Genomic DNA, 7,033 nt, shown 5'->3' on the forward strand with positions numbered 1-7,033 from the left:
TTTAAAATTCAATAAGAACATAGTGTATACTTCATAACTCATAAACATAGTGTATACATCAGCATGTAGCGGAAAAGCAGCCAATATACATTGTTATACAGCAGAGTATACAGATGATAAAGGGATGAAAATGGGCAAAAACTCCAAAATTGCATCAACAGCTTGGGCCGAATTTCACTTCAGATGAACAGTAACTATATTTGGGCTCTAGAAATGAAATTTGGGTAAGGACCAATAGCTTGTTTCTCCTTTAATTAAATTTTGTCATGTATCTTTGTTTGTTCTAATGAATTGATTTCAACTTTAGAGTAACTTAATAAAATCCTTTGAAGACGAACCCTTTCTGTTATGATGATTCATTCCATTTTGAGTGATTTTAGTTTTAAAATTGTAATTACTTATTACTTACATGTTAAAAAGATAGGACAACTATTTTCATGATTTAAGCCTTGATGAAAATGTAATCACATGCTATTTTGGTGGGATGTAATAGATACAGAAGAAGTTTATTTTTTAAGTTTATGAGTATTGAATTACTTTAATTATTTGTAAGGAAAAAAAAATACAAGATTTAACTTTTAAGCTTATATATGTATCTAGTGTGGTTCATATGTATTTAGGATACATAAAATCTCGTTTGCCGTCCTCCCCAATCTCACTCGTCGATCTCTCTATTCTTGTGTATATGGTAGCAAAAAAATATGTATTTAAGTGTAAAATACATATGAAACTCTTAAGTAGTGGTAAGATAAGTAATATTTTGAAAGTATAGATAATAATATTATATATGAAAGTGAAGTACGTCTAATTTTGTACTTTTACCAATATTAATCCAATTATTACTAATAAGGTGAAAATATAGATAGTCAATTATTAAGCTATTTCCTTTATAAAAAAATTAGTTATTATGCATTGAGAATAAACATTTTTTTCTAACTTTGTCTTTAGTATTAATTATTCTATAATTAAAAGGTACATTAATAGAAAAAATAAACAAATTAACGTTACAACAATTGACACTCTTTGTATATGTCCATAAAGTCTTTAGCGACATTGGTTCTAATGACACTTATATGCCGGTAAAGACTTTAGCACTCTTTATTATGTCAATATTTAATGACGCTAAAAGTTATTTTTATTATAGTATAATGAGGGATATATTAGTCAAACTATAGTGGTAATTAAATTTTTAAAAATACTTTGCAAACATTTATCGTAACAATTAAAAAGAAACGGAGGAGATCATCTATATATATATATATATATATATATATATATATAAAAGATGACCATAGATAAGGTGATGTGACACCTCTCTATGGACTCCATTTGCATTTAGCTTTTTCCTTTTTTTTTTTGGCTTTTTCTAAAAAATAAATTAATTATTATATCATTAAAAATTACTTAAATTTATTCAAATAAATATTTTATTAATGGAGATCATTTATAACAAAAACTTTTCATATTTTTCTATTTATTTATCTCACGTATAATAAAAGGAGAAACATAATTTATTTATTTTTGACTTTTTTAATTTAAATTAATTGTTCTATTATAAAAATGTATTACTTTATTTGTAAAATAAATATTTTATTAATGTAGGAACATTTATTAAAAAACTCTCTATTTTTTTCTATTTATTTATCTCACTTTTAATCATGAAATCATAATAACTTTTTTATTACATTTTAAGTATTTTTATTTTTATTTTAATTTGTTCACTAGGAGTTACTACCCATGACTTGCCCCTTTTTAATTTATACTTTTAACAATATTCATAACTCTCATAATTTGTGTGTTCATAACCTCCAAATTAAATTTATAAGCTTATAATGTCTTATTATATTGCTTTATTTTGCCTATAAATTCATATTAGTTTCACGAAGATTCACATTCACAATTATCTTTTCTCTTTTCATCATATTGGTTTCGTTTGTAACAAAAAAAAAAGTGCATGAAGGTAAGAAATATTTCATTGCAAATTTTTACTTTTTATTTTCTCTATTTTTGTCTATATAAATTCGTATTTGGTTTGTAAATGAAACTAACATGTAACAAAAAAATCGTATATGAAGTTAATAAATATATCATTCTCAAGTCATTATTTTTTCATTTCCTTTATTTTGTCTATATAACTTCATATTTATTTTCACGAAGATTCACATACAAAGTTATAATTTCTCTTTTTCATCATATATACTTATTTGTGAATTAATGTAACAAAAAAAGTATATGAAGGTAATATATATTTCATTCTAAAGTCTTTTTTTTTATGTACTTAGACATGCTTTCTTAATATATATTTTTTATGTTTGTATTATCATTTATCAAGTAAGTATGATTAAAAAAATATCTGTAATTCTTACAATGTGTTGTCCGTATGCAATTGCTCTTTCTAATAGTTAGTTTTCCGCATATCATATAGTTTGATTATAATATTTGTTACATTTCAAGAAATAATTATTATTTAGTATTATTAGTACTATTGAAAAGATAATATACAACTATATTACATATAGTTTATATTTCTTTCTTTCTTTTGACATAGTTATTTTTAATTGGTATATGATTTTTTTAATTTGATAGCATATAATGAAGAGTTTTAACATATGGATCAAAACATGATGACAAATCTCTTTGCAAAGGAAGATGGTAGAAGGAAAAAAAAATGAAGCATAATTAGAGATTATTTTTTCGCTTTGAATTGTATTAGTGATCTTGGACAAATTTACATGTCTATAATACTGTTTATGCCTACATGAGAGCTTTGGAGTCGATAAGTGTAAATTAAGAGTCATATTTAAGTCAATTCTGAATTTCCAAATAACCAACATGATTAGCTATGCAGGAAGACAAAGAAGAAATTTGTGGAATAAAAGAAATCAAAGCAAGTGGAGAAATGATGTAAAGACATGTAAGTGACAGCCTCGCGACGCACAGAAGGAAATCAAATCTTGACGTGAAATAAAATGCTAAACAGAACACTTTGTGTCAGCATCACGTCGCGCGCTACAGGACCCGCAATTGGAGATTCAAAATTTAGTATAAATAGGACCTTAATGTAATTTTGTTATTATTCTTTTTCTTATTTTGGAACGGGTTACGTCAAAAACGATTTTGGAAATTCTAGGTTTGGAGTGCATTCTTTCTTCTTTAGTAATTATTAGAGAATGATATTAATTATGTCGAATGATATTATGAGAATTATTCGTAGCTAAATACCCTAGATCTAGGGTTGCTACTATAGGACGAATGGAGTTTGCTTGAGTTGTAAGGGTTTATCAAAAAGTTATCTATGATTCGTTTTTACTTTTTCGTTTTATGTATTTCACGAGTGGCCGTCATTGAAATAAATTCATTGTCCAAATTGAACTCGAGAGAGGAATGGGATGATAGAACATGGGAAGTAAGAAGTTTGGTTAACTCTAAATAGCTAGGGTTAATTCGTTTTTAGGATAGAGATATGCCTGAAAACCTTACTTGGACTACCATACATGAAGATAACTTAATGCTCAACTCTTATTCATCTTATCCCCGCTCAATGATGTAGTTAGTTTTGTAATAGTTATAAGCGATTTGAGGTTGAGAGACCATAATCACATATCCAACCATGTGGTTCATCGATGAGATAAAGTTAGAAAAAACTTTATTCGACGATGGCAACTTCGTGAGTCCTAATAAAAGCTGCAACTCTGGATTTCTCCATTAATATCGTTTCAAGTCAGGAAATTGAATCATCATAGTTAGTTTAGTTAGCCATAACTTTTAGTATAGTTATTCATAAACTTTAAACATTGCACTTGCATGAGTTAAGAATTGGCAAATTAATAAATTCTAGTCTGTGGTCCCTATGGGTACGATATCCAGCTCTGTAACAAAAGCCATTATATTGTTTGTACGATCACGTGCATTTGCGTGTGCGATTCGAACGCAACAAGTAGCAACTTAGCTACTTTTGCTAGAGTTTTTTAGATTTGATTTATATAAATGATTTAGCTAAATGTATTATATTGTCAATGCTGATCATTTGATCGAACTTTTAACCAAACTAAGTCATTATATGAAATAATTTACCAAAGTAATACATTTTTCTAAAATTTTACAAAACTAGTATAAACGTATTTCACGGTAACGTTTTAGGGTATATTTTATTTTTTAAAAACTAACAGCATTAGGTTGATATACGTTACTGTAAGCAACGTTTTACTTTTAAAACGTTATTTTTAGTAATGTTTACTCCTAAAACGTTACTATGAGTAACGTTTGAGTAACGTTTTAGGAGTAAAACGTTACTGTGAGTAACGTATAACAATCTGATGCCATCAACTTTTAAAAAAGGGAAAAGGGTCTGATATACCCCTCAACTTTGTCATTTGGAGCTGATATACCCCTCGTTATAAAAGTGGCTCACATATGCCCTTACCGTTATACAAACGGCTCACATATATCCCTGCCGTTACAAAATGGCTCACATATACCCTTCATTCAACGGAAGTTAAAAAATTAGTTTTAAATTTATATTTATTACTTCTAATTTTTTTTTAAAAAATTATTTAGGGGTATATATGATTCTTCTATCAAAGTTCAAGGTATATTTTAATTTTTTTCATACATAAATTATTTTTTGACTTCTTTTATTATAATTATTTGAATTTCTTATTCTTATTTTATTTTATTCTTTCATTCCTTAGTTTAAAGAAAAAAAATTAAACTATTTTTTGTGTATTGTAATTTAATTTCGTATTCGAAGAAAAAATTTGGTCATCTACAATAAGTTTTCCAAGAATATAAGTGAAACATAAATAAATTTGATTATCAAAATAATAATTATAAATTAGTCATTGAAACAAAAAAAATGTCAAAAAAAATATGTTTGATGGGGATTAAATTTACTCATTTGGGATTATACTTTTTAGAAAAATAAAATAAAAATTTAGATTAAAATTATATTTTTTTTATTTCCGTTAAAGGAAAAGGGTATATGTGAGCCATTTGTTTACAAATAGGGGTATATATGAGCCACTTTTGTAACAAGGGGTATATCATATCTAAATGACAAAGTTGAGGGGTATATTAGACCCTTTTCCCTTTAAAAAATAAAATATATCCTAAAACGTTACTGTGCAATACGTTTATACTAGTTTTGTAAAATTTTAGAAAAACATATTATTTTGGTGAATGGCTTTATATAATGGCTTGGTTTGGTTAAAACCTCCATTTGATCTTTTAGTATTCTACTTTTTCTTTGTTATGAAGAAAAATTAATATAATTATTTCATTTTAACAATAAAATTTTTAATGATGATTAGGAGTTTTATTTTTATTATAATCATAAAAAGTAATTGAAAAATAAAATATTATTTTCATGATGTCATTTTTTGCGTATGTAGCAATCTGTCACTTGTTCTTTTTGCTTTGAAATGTATTTATAATTTTTATGTAATCACCAATTGTTATATTTTCTCGTAATTTTTTGTGTTTTCACCCCTTAATTTTATTTATTTATATACAAATAAAATCAATACATAATTAGTAATACATTTAATGTCTAATAAACTTACACATTTGAATTATTTATAACTCAAGTCTCTTCATCTTACTTGTAACGTTTAATATTAAATATTATGCATAACTTTTATATGTTTCATTTTTCGTAAGTCTTATAAATATAATTAATGTTTAAAAAATATAATAAGCAAGTGTAATAATAAGGAAATAATTAAAAAAAATCAATTTTGTTTTGACGAAATCAGAGTTTGAATAGAATATTAGTACTCTTACAAAAGATAGAAAATTAAAACATATAAAATATTTTTAACCTAATACAGTGCATTGTTATTTTAACAATATTATCTCTTATTCCATTTACTTCACCACGGTCTATAATTTATTCTAATGTATACAGATACAAAATAAATAAATATATTTTATATGTTTTTAATAAAAAATATGATATTGCATACGAAAAAAATATTAATATGATCTATACATTCGATGTTAAACTAAATATTTACGTATTTCATATTATCATCTTATAAATATTTAATATAATCACGCGAAGCCCGAATAGTTTCACTAATATTAATTAAGATTAGAAAATGTTTGAAAGGTTTCTAACATCTTCAACCCAAAAAGTAAAAGGACGAAGAGAAAATTTCTTTATAAAGAAATACAAAGTAGTACATTAAGCTTAAAAATAAAATTAAAAAGGTTTCTTTTTTCATGCTTAAAATAAAGTATGCATAAAGAAATAGAAAATCCTTTTACAACCAGTTCAACTAGGCAGAGACAAAAAGACAATTTTGTAGACAAAAATTAATTTTTGAGAATCACTGTTCTTTTCAGTGACTGAAAAGTTTCTAAAAAGGAAAACTATTTTGTTGATTAAATGGGCTTATTAAAATTTTAGAGTTTTTTGTTAGGACCGGATATAAGCAGGTGTAAACGAGGAAGCTAGCAATGCAAATCTCAAAAGAAAACGAGTAAGAAGACAACGAGAAATATACCAAAAGACACAAAGATTTAACGTGGTACGGTCAATCGACCTACGTCCACAAAGGAGATGAGCAATCCACTATAAATATGAGAGTACAAAATATAGAGGGAAACAACCTCAACCAATTCACTCAGAATACATGGGAGGTTCACACAAGTGATTACATATCAAGCTTGTGACCATAAATTCTCCCCCTAACCAAAACTCTCAAAGCCTTTGAGACTACATTATGAATGTTGTTTCCTACCAGAAAAATGATTAGTCAATCCAAAACCTTTTCCTAAAAGAAAAACCTATTTATGGTAAGAAATCAGGGCAAATAAAAACCCAACAAATCTCTCCCTTGGTTTGAATTTCTGACAAAATAAATTTGTCCACCTTCTTCAATTAATCTTCAACAACTTGCTTCTCCTCTCCATAATTTCCTTTGCAAAATTTATGTCTCAACACAGAGAACCTCTCTGAAACAATTTCTCCAACAAAATCTTCATTAATATCAAAAAGGTTACTGCTAGAACTACACCGCCAAGATGAACA

Source organism: Solanum lycopersicum, chromosome 9 (assembly GCF_036512215.1).
Source record: "Solanum lycopersicum chromosome 9, SLM_r2.1".
Taxonomy (NCBI): Eukaryota; Viridiplantae; Streptophyta; class Magnoliopsida; order Solanales; family Solanaceae; genus Solanum; species Solanum lycopersicum.